This window comes from Dipodomys merriami, unplaced genomic scaffold (assembly GCF_024711535.1).
Source record: "Dipodomys merriami isolate MVZ:Mamm:240054 unplaced genomic scaffold, mDipMer1.0.p SCAF_27, whole genome shotgun sequence".
In the NCBI taxonomy this organism is placed as follows: Eukaryota; Metazoa; Chordata; class Mammalia; order Rodentia; family Heteromyidae; genus Dipodomys; species Dipodomys merriami.
Window position 1 is genome coordinate 6,437,557 of NW_027204159.1, and position 10,287 is coordinate 6,447,843.

Genomic DNA, 10,287 nt, shown 5'->3' on the forward strand with positions numbered 1-10,287 from the left:
TTTAAAGCCAATCTGAAAGCCAGATGTAGTGGATCATGCCTGTAATCTCAGCACTTGGGAGACTGAGGCAGAAGTATCACCAATTCAAGGTCAGCCTGGGCTACATAGTGAAACCCTTGTCAGAAAGAAGGAAGGAAGGAAGGAAGGAAGGAAGGAAGGAAGGAAGGAAGGAAGGAAGGAAGGAAGGAAGAGAAAAGAAAAAAAGGAAGCTGAATGATAGTGGCTAATGCCTATGATCCTAGTTACAGGGGTGGCTGAGATTGAGACTCTTAGTTCAACACCAGCCCAGGCAGACAAATCTGTGAATTAACCAGTAAAAAGCTGTAAGTGGGGGTGTGGTTCAAGTGGCAGAGTGACAGTTCGGAAAGAGGATGGGAAGGTGACCCGTCCAGCAGGCCAGGTAATTTTGTGGGGGATCCGAGGGGGCACCTCCTAAAAGAACCAAGGGGGGCGAGAGAGGATCGAGACCAAGCGCATAAAGAAAGACAGAGCCATTCTGAGTCGCGTCAAGGTCTGCTTTATTAAAGTGAGGCAGGGTTTAAATACCCGAAGGGACAGGGGAAGGGAAAGAAAAAAGAAAAAAAAAACTTTGCAGAAGCAAGGGTGAGGAGTCCCAGGGTCAGGGATGCGTCGTGCTTATCCTTTTGGCCATTGTGCTCCTCTTAAAGGTATCTCCTGTGATTTCTTTTATGGTTAGCCAGGCGCCGTTTGCTCAGGGCCGGAGATAAGATAAGTTTTATGGCTGGCCAGATGTAGTTTGTTATAGGAAGTTATCTAAATGTGCACCTGGGAATTTCTGAGAACGGCTACTTGTTAATTAAGTGTTTGAAAGAGGCCAGAGCATTCTCAGGCAGGTTTCGGGTCTCCAACAGGAAGGCAAGGCAGAGAGAAGGAGAGGGAAAAGGAGGGGAAGGAGAGGGTAAGGGAGGATACGGAAGGGAAGGGGAGGGAGACCATAAGGAAACCACACTGAGGACAGATGAAGAACCTAGGTGAGAGATACCACACCCTCCAATTCCTATGAAAAACTAATATCTATGAAATCATCAGTGTGAGAAGCAGAACTTCCTGAAGCATCACATACCCCACAGCAAAAAAGGGAATTGTCTCTCCCAAGTCCTCTCACCTCTATCTCTACCATAAGTCAAGGTTTTATCTGTCCTTTTCCTTATACACATCCAGTAAGATAGTTTGCATCATCCTATTCTGCATTGTCCTTAAGGCTTTCAAATTCTTCACCTTTTTATCATACAGAGCAGTTCAGGCTTGTCCTAACAAAGGGCTGATTTGTAAAAACACAAAGATGAGCACTAGAGCTGGAACAAAGGTAGCCTAAAGACAAGCTACTTTCTTGCAGGGGGTGGGAATTACAACTATAATTACCATCTAATCAATACAGTTCATCAAACTTTCCACATATAAGCAGGTTTCTAGCTACTATATAATCATGGCAAAGTAACAATCTTAACTTCATTACATCAAATGTATGTGCTCCATATGTGATGAAGTGGCCAAGAATAAATAGATAAAATGCCAGGCCTAAATTAAAAATACATTACCTTCATGCAATAAAAGATTTTTTTTTCTTGGGTTGGGAAGGTGGTTCAGTGGTAGAGTGCTTGCCTTGCATGCATGAGGTCCTGGATTCGATTCCTCAGCACCACATAAGCAGAAAAAAAAAGCCGGAAGTGGCACTGTGGCTCAAGTGGTAGAGAGCTAGCCTTGAGCTGAAGGGCTGAGGGACAGCGCCCAGGCCCAGAGTTCAGGCCCCATGATCGGACAAAAAAAAAATTTTTTTTTCTTATCCCACCACTCCACTGAAGGCAGTCCACTTGCTTATCTCTCTTACTCAGATGACTCTTCTCTCATTCCTGTCATCTCAATCACACCAAGATGTCTGACTGGTTGAGACTGTGGAACTCTACATTCCAAATTTGGCACAAGACAGATTGATTTTGGTAGTTCAATGTAATCTCTTCATCCCTTACACTTGAGAAAGCCCTAAAAACCAGGCCATGTTGTAAGGGCTGTTGTAGCATACACAGCTCATGTGGATCTACTCCCTCAACTAAACTTTTCCTACCCCCACATAAAGCCAAGACCACTTCCACAGAGCTACAGAAAGGCTGGTGGTGTCTGCTTCAAGGAGATACCGGGCATGGTGGGCCCAGAAACTGACCATGCCAGCACAGCAGTCAAGAATAGAAAAACCCATCAGCACTGCTAAAAGAGAAAGGGGGAAAGGGAGAGGATAGATTTTGGAATGTCTGGGTTCTGAGGCCCATTTTCAGTTCTAGACCTTTTGAGATTCTCAAGACACTGTTGCACTTCTTTCCTCTGGAAATGCTTAAAGCAACACATAAAACTGCAAACATAACCTCCAGAGGTTTTCTCATGGATTTCCTCAAGGTAAGAACACCTGCTATAGAGACTACACTTATCTGAGGCCATGCAAGGACTTTATCTTTGGGATGTTCCTGTGGGGGGGAGCATAGACCAGGGTGCACTTAATAAATACTAATTATGAGAATTGTAAAAAAAAGAATAGAAAAACCCAGGGGAGAGTCTGGGATCTTGCCATAACCCAGTCCAGCCCTCCTATAAGCCACCACTCTCTGAGGGTCTGATTTGTTTCAAACAAACCAATTACCATCTGACAAACTGCCAAACAGGAATAGAAAAAGGTGAGTAGGAACAATACAAAACAGCTGATGTGGGCCTGGGAAGGTGTCTCAGTGGTAGAGTTCTTGCCTTTCATTCATGAGGCCCAAGGTTCAATTCCTCAGCACCACATAAACAGAAAAAGCCAGAAGTGGTGCTATGGCTCAAGTGGTAGAGCACTTTCCTTGAGCTGAAGAGCTCAGGGACAACGCCCAGGCCGAGTTCAAGCCCCATGACTGATAAAAAACAAAACAAAACAACAACAACAACAAAAACCAGCTGATTCCTGACCACATGAAGAACAACAGGTTTCTAGATTCCACTGCTTACTCTCCTGAGTAGCCTTTACTTGATTTTTACTAACTAAACTCTTTGTGGGGGAGACCCTTTCCCACCTCTAACCTTGTCCTAGAAAAAGAGTCCTAAACAACAAAGTTTTGGGAGAACTTCTATGGAGAATAGCCATTGTCAGTAGAGTGTCTGAAATTAAAATGTGGAGTTGGAGCCTGGTGCCAGTGGCTCCCACTAGGTATGGTGGTTCACATCTGTAATCCTAGCTACTGGGGAAGAGGAAGGTGGAAAATCCCAAATTCAAGGTCAGCTTTAAAAAAAAAGTAGCAGAGGGGCTGGGAAGGTGGCTCAGTGGTAGAGCGCTTGCCTTGCATGCCTGAGGCCGTGGGTTCAATTCCTCAGCACCACATAAGCAAAAAGAAAAAAGCCAGAAGTGGTGCTGTGGCTCAAGTGGTAGAGCGCTAGCCTTGAGCTGAAGAGCGGAGGGACAGTGCCCAGGCCCAGAGTTCAGGCCCCATGACCAGACCCAAAAACAAACAAACAAAAAAAAGAGTGGCAAAAGCTGGGCACGGGTGCCTCATACCTATAATCCTAGCTACTCAGGAGGCTGAGATCTGAGGATTGAAGTTCAAAGCCATCCCAGGCAGGAAAGTTCATGAGACTCTGATCTCCAATAAAACACTAGAAAACCAGCACTGTGGCTCAAGTGTTAGAGCGCTAGCCTTGAGCTGAAGAGCTGAGGGACAGCACCCAGGCCCAGAGTTCAGAGAGCACTAGGAACTAGTGGCTCATGCCTGAAATCTTAGCTACTTAGGAAGCTAAGATCTGAGGATCATGGTTTGAAGCTAGCCCAAGCAGAAAAGTCCATGACACTTATCTCCAATAAACTACTCAGAAAAAGCTGGAAGTGGCACTGTGGCTCAAGTAGCAGAATGCTGACCTTAAGCAACAGCAGCTCAGGGACAGTGCCCAGGCCTTGAATTCAAGCCCCAGGACCAGCATAAAAAAAATAAAAAAAAAAAAAACAGTAGCAGGGAGACCCTTTCTCAAAATCAAAAAGTTAAAAGGTCTGGGATTATAGCTTAAGTGGTAGAGCACTTTATAGCATACACATGGCCCTGAGTTCAATCCCTATCACCAAGAAAAAGAGAAAAGAAGGGGAGAAAAAGCACTCAACTAAGTGCAGTAAAAATGCTAAATACATACTATAAATTAGAATTAATACTTTTCCATATCTATTGGCCATGTTACATACTAGAGGCTGAGAAAAGTTAAATTATACACAAATATACATGTGTATACTTAGATGCTTTATATAGCTACTTTATATAGCTACTTCACATTCCAAGTAATGATCTCACTGCCAGAACTATACACACAATACACAAACACACACACACACACACACACACACACACACACACACACACACATATATTACATCCAGGCTGTCTAGGAGCTTTTGTTTATCACTCAGGTTAGCAAATCCTCCCACGAGAGAGAAAGAAGGAGGGAGACTCAGAGCAGAAGTATGAGTGTCACTGGGACAGAAGGTTTTGGAGGCTTTTTTAGGAAAAGAAAAATACTGCATTCCCTGAGCCAGGTAAGGATGACAAGTTGAATATGACTTTTTTCAGAAGCATCTTTATTACTCCATATGTTGGAGCATACAATAGGCTGAATCAAGTGACAAGGGACTGGCCACATGCCACTAATCATTCTTACTTGTTTAGCTATTGTGGCTTCCTATTTCCTCACAGCCTCTGTAGAGAGCCCAGGGTAGGAAGCACTGGCACAAGATCATTAAAGAATTATGAGTCCCATGGAACCATCATTAGAGTCACCATAGGGAAATAAATCTTCTGTAGCTTGAACTAGAGCCATAGGACCTCTGCTTCATTCTCCTAACACCTGCTTTTCAGAAACAGGCAGGGTTGAGAGCTGGAAACTGGAGTAAGGTTGAGGGGCCATCTCCAGAATGGGTGATCCAGAGCCGCTGACTTTGTTTGCTCCCCACACTGACAATAATAACTTATCATTTAAAAGAACATTATACTTTATAAAGCTTTCTCATATCCTTTATGCCATTTAATTTTGTGATGTGTAGATTTATAGCCTTTCATTAACCAAAATGGAAACTGATGTTCAAATGTGCTGATACAACATAGCGCTGGGTACATGGCAGCTTCAAAATGGAACACGTGGCATGGAGAGCTCCCTAAGGGTCCAAGAAGACGTCAGCTTTGATTTTGCTCCAAATTTAACACTTTTACATTAAAATAGGTCAGACTCCACCTATCATGGTGTGTCCTATTAACAAATGTATTGAGTTCATGTGACAGGTGCTGTGATACAAGCTAGGGATACAATCATGAATGAAGAGACAGTCCTGAGGTAGATTAAAGATGACCTCAAATTCCTTGCCTCACAGGTCATCAAGAGACAGTGTATATTTCCTTTCCTTTTGAAGCTTGGCAGACCTGTGACCAATAGAATACAGAAAAAAAAAAGTCATCTCAATATAAGCTTAGCCTTTAAGAGTTTCTACTTTGGTCTCTTAGAGCCCTTAGCCTCTATAATAACTGCAACCACACTGGTAAAGGGGCAAGATAAAGAGAAAGAAGGGCCTGCTGAGTCCACCTGAGCCCAGCCTTCAGGTCTCCTATCAAAGTTCCAAACGTATGAGTGAAGGCTTCTTGGATCCTTCCGACCAGATTGTCCTCCAGGCAAATGCCCTTAGAGGGCCTAGACAACATCTTATATAGATAGAAGAATTGCCCAGTCAATCCTTCTGAGTTATTATCTCACAGACTTATGTGCTATAACAAAATGCTTATTTTAGAGTATGGTTAACAAACTTTTCCTATAATGAGCCAAGTAGTAAATATTTTGGGCTTTGGAGGCCATGCACCATCTCTGTCACATATTGTTCTTGTGTGTTGTTTCTTTTTATTTATTGTTTTTATTTAGTTGGCTCTGTTTTCTTTTCTTTTCTTTTCTTTTCTTTTTTTTTTTTTTTTTGACCCAGTCGTGGGGCCTGAACTCTGGGCCTGGGCGCTGTCCCTCAGCTCTTCAGCTCAAGGCTAGCGCTCTACCACTTGAGCCACAGCGCCATTTCCGGCTTTTTTCTGCTTATGTGGTGCTGAGGAATCGAACCCAGGGCCTCATGCATGCAAGACAAGCACTCTACCACTGAGCCACCTTCCCAGCCCTAGTTGGCTCTGTTTTCTTTTGCTTTGTTCTATAACCCACTAAATTTTTTTTTTTTAAGGTCAGGTGTGGTGATAACATGCCACAGACCTGTAATCCATCACCAGGGAGGCCACAGCAGGAGGATCACAAGTATAAGCCCAGGCTAGGCAACATAAATAAGACTATCTCAACAACAAAACTAAGGGTACGAACTGGATCTAGCACATGTTTGCTAAACCCTGTCTTAGACCACTAAAATCTATAACCTAGCAATAGCTAAGCAGAATAGTGTCTATCTCCAATAAACCGCTCAGAAAACCAGAAATAGTGCTGTGGCTCAAGTGGTAGAGCAGAGATAGATTGAAAGGTCAACCAGGGAGACCAACAATATGCATAGATTTTTTTTTTTTAACATTAAAACCAGCAAAGTCACCAACGCCAGTGGCGCATGCCTGTAATCCTAGCTACTTAGGAGGCTGAGATTTGAGGATCACAGTTCAAAGCAAGTCTGGACAGGAAAGCCTGTGAGATTTTTATCTTCAGTAAACCACCAGAAAACCAGAAGCCTTGCTGTGGCTCAAGTGGTAGAGCGCTCACTCACCTTGAGCTGAAGAGCTCAGGGACAGCACCCAAGTCCAGAATTCAAGACCCATGACCAACAAAAAAAAAAAAAGAAAGAAAGAAAGAGAAAAGAAACAGCAAAGCCCAAGGCAAACTGGGACATGTAGTCATTGGAGCTCCAGTGTATAACCAGTGTTTCTCCATTTCTTAGCTCTGCTTTCAACTGAGGTGGGTAACTCAGTCTCATACTGTACACATAGCAAGGCCAGTCAGGCATTATCTTATATTCATACTCTTTTTTTTTTTTTTGGTCATGGGGCCTGAACTCTGGGCCTGAACACTGTCCCTCAGCTCTTCAGCTCAAGGACTTGAGCCACAGCACCACTTCGGCTTTTTCTGTTTATGTGGTACTGAGAAATCGAACCCAGGGCCTCATGTATGCAAGGCAAGCACTCTACCACTAAGCCACCTTCCTAGTCCTATATTTATATTCTTTCAGGTTAGATAATACAAGAAAAGAACTAGTTTGCGGGGGGGGGGGGGGGGGGTAAGGGGAAGGATGGGATGGGAAGGGGAAACAAAGGAGGAGGCTACAATGCTTGATAAGAAATATACTCATTATCTTGCCCATGTAATTGTAACCCCTCTGTACAGTATTTCACAATAAAAAAAAAAAAAAGAACTAGTTTGCTGCTCTAATGACTGCAAGGGATGGGATTGGGTTTTATTAGTTCCTATTGATCTGCTTGAGTCAGGTACTTTTCTTTGTTTTTTCCAGTGCAGCTACTAAGGATTGAACTAAGGGCCCAGACACTGTCACTTAGCTTTATTACTCAATGCTATCCCTTAGTTTTTACCGCTTAAGCCACTGCTCCACTTCCGGCTTTTTGCTAGATAATTGGAAATAAGAGTCTCATGGACTTTTCTGCCCAAGCTAGCTTTGAAATGCAATCCTCAGATCTCAGCCACTTGAGTAGCTAGGATTGTAGATGTGAGCCACTGGCATCTGGCTTGGTGTCCATTCTTTGTTGCTCAGGTTTTCTTTAGTCAATACATATATTTATATCATAAAATTCATCATCTTTTAAAAATATGTAATTCAATCTGGACATGGTGGTACATACCTATAATCCAGTACACAGGAGACTGAGGTAGGAGGATGCAGAGTACAAGCCTGGGCTATAGCATAATACCTTGTCTCAAAAAAAAAGTATGTGATTCAGTGTTCTTAGTATCTTCCATAGTATCTTCCAATGTTGTACATTACCATTACTATCTAATTTTAGAACATTTTCATTACCCCAAAGAGAAATCCTCTGCCTAGTAATAGTTACTCTAGTCCCTGGAAACCACTAATCCATTTTCTGTCTCCATAGATTAGCCTATTCTGGATATTTCATATAAATGGAATCCTATTTATGGCCTTCTTTCTCTTGACTTTTTTTTTAGTTTTTTGTGTGATGGATTTTGGTTCTTTTTTGTTTGTTTGTTTGTTTTTGGGTCCAGTCATGAGGCTTGAACTCTGGGCCTGGGTGCTGTCCCTCAGTTCTTCAGCTCAAGGCTAGCGCTCTACCACTTGAGCCACAGCGCCACTTCCGGCTTTTTTTTTCTGATTGTGTGGTGCTGAGGAATCGAACCCAGGGCCTCATGCATGCAAGGCAAGCGCTCTACCACTGAGCCACCTTCCCAGCCCCTGAAGTGTGTGTGTGTGTGTGTGTGTGTGTGTGTGTGTGTGTGTGTGTGTGTGTGTGTGTGTGTGTGTGTGTGTGTGTGTGTGTGTGTGTGTGTGTGTGTGTGTGTGTGTGTGTGTGTGTGTGTGTGTGTGTGTGTGTGTGTGTGTGTGTGTGTGTGTGTGTGTGTGTGTGTGTGTGTGTGTGTGTGTGTGTGTGTGTTCTGGTCCTGGGGCTTGAACTCAGGGCCTCAGCGCTATGCACTTTACCACTTGAGCTACAGCTCCATAGTTGGCTTTTTGGTTAACTGGAGACAAGAATTCTACAGACTTTCCTGCGCAGGCTGGCTTTGAACCTTAATCCTCAGATCTCAGCTTCTTGACTAGCAAGGATTAAACTTTCAAGGTTTATCCATTTTGTAGCATGAATCAACAGTAAATTCTTTTATTTTACCTTATTTTTGAGAGGGAACTAACAAAACACTCTAATAATAGTATTTAGCATCTACAAAATTGGAATTTCCAGTTCGGGTATTGATCAATACACATCAGTTTTATCAAGTTTTCCTGTCTTTTCTAAATATTCTATAACTATTTGTAGTATACTAGGAAAAAATGCTATCTTAAAAGTGACAGAAAAAATGTTATTTGAAAAAATACCTCATATAATCTCATATAATTTCAAAGGAGACTTTAAGTCCAAACATTTACACTTACTCATTTTCTTCTTCATGGCCAAAAGAAAGGAGGCTACTGTTTTTTTTGTTTTGTTTTGTTTTTTTGGGTCCGGTCGTAGGGCCTGAACTCTGGGCCTGGGTGCTGTTCCTCAGCTCTTCAGCTCAAGGCTAGCGCTCTACCACTTGAGCCTCAGCGCCACTTCTGGTTTTTTTTTTCTGCTTATGTGGTGCTGAGGAATTGAACCCAGGGCCTCAGGCATGCAAGGCAAGCGCTCTACCTCCGAGCCTCCTTCCCAGCCCTAGGCTACTGTTTTTTATTTGTTTTTGTGAGTTCTTTTTAACTGAGTCCTGAATATTTACTTCATTTTCATTTGTTTTCTTCTTTTTGAGCTTGCCGTTAAACCTGAGTATTTTTCACCTGAGGTGTGTTTCTCTGGTTTTTGATACATGATTCTCCCATCAGCTGGAGCTGGTTATTCATCAGCTTTGGCAGCCTGTATTTCTGCTTTAATTTTCATGACTTCTTCAGCTGTCAGGTCTCCCTTTTTCAAAATACCACTTGGGGCTGTTCGTCATCTTTGTCACTGTGATCACCATCTTCATCTGGGATCTGTGGCTGGGATTCTCTGGCCAAAGCTTTTTCTCTCTCTCTCTCTCTCTCTCTCTCTTTCTCCCCCCCCCCTCTCTGTCTGTCTCTGTCTGTCTCTCTCTCTCCTCTCCCCCTCTCCCCCCCCCTCCACGACCGCCCTTCCTTGTAACCCACCCAACTCCTTGAAGCAGGGCCAGGAATGTGGGTTCAGCCGGCAGCCCATAAGACACTTGATTCTGCTCGCTCATGGCCTCCTCTTCTTTTTCTTTTTTTTGTGCTGGTGTTACATTTGAACTAAGGGCCTGATAGCAGTCCCTAGCTTGTTCCTTCAAGCCTGGTGCTTGACCACTTGAGACACACCTCCACTGCTAGCTCTTCTCTGATTAATTGGAGATAAAAGCCTCATAGGCTTTTTGTCTGAGCAGGCTTCAAACCACAATCCCCAGAACTCAGCCTCTTGAGTAGCACATTTCTTCTTACTGCTGAAAAATATTCTATTGTGTAGATAAACCACATTTTTAGTCCATTCATCAAACATGTATGAATTCTTTATACATTTTATATTTTATATTACTTTATTTTTATTTTTTGTCGGTCGTGGGGCCTGAACTCTAGGCCTGGGCTTTGTCCCTCAGCTCTTCAGCTCA

At 43.1% G+C, this 10,287-nt stretch overlaps 1 pseudogene; it reads right to left on the reverse strand.

Annotated features, from left to right (window-relative positions):
• Positions 1-9,087: 9,087 nt before the first annotated feature.
• On the reverse strand, positions 9,088-9,888 carry LOC138837300 (uncharacterized protein KIAA1143-like; annotated as a pseudogene).
• Between the last annotated feature and the right edge of the window lie 399 nt (positions 9,889-10,287).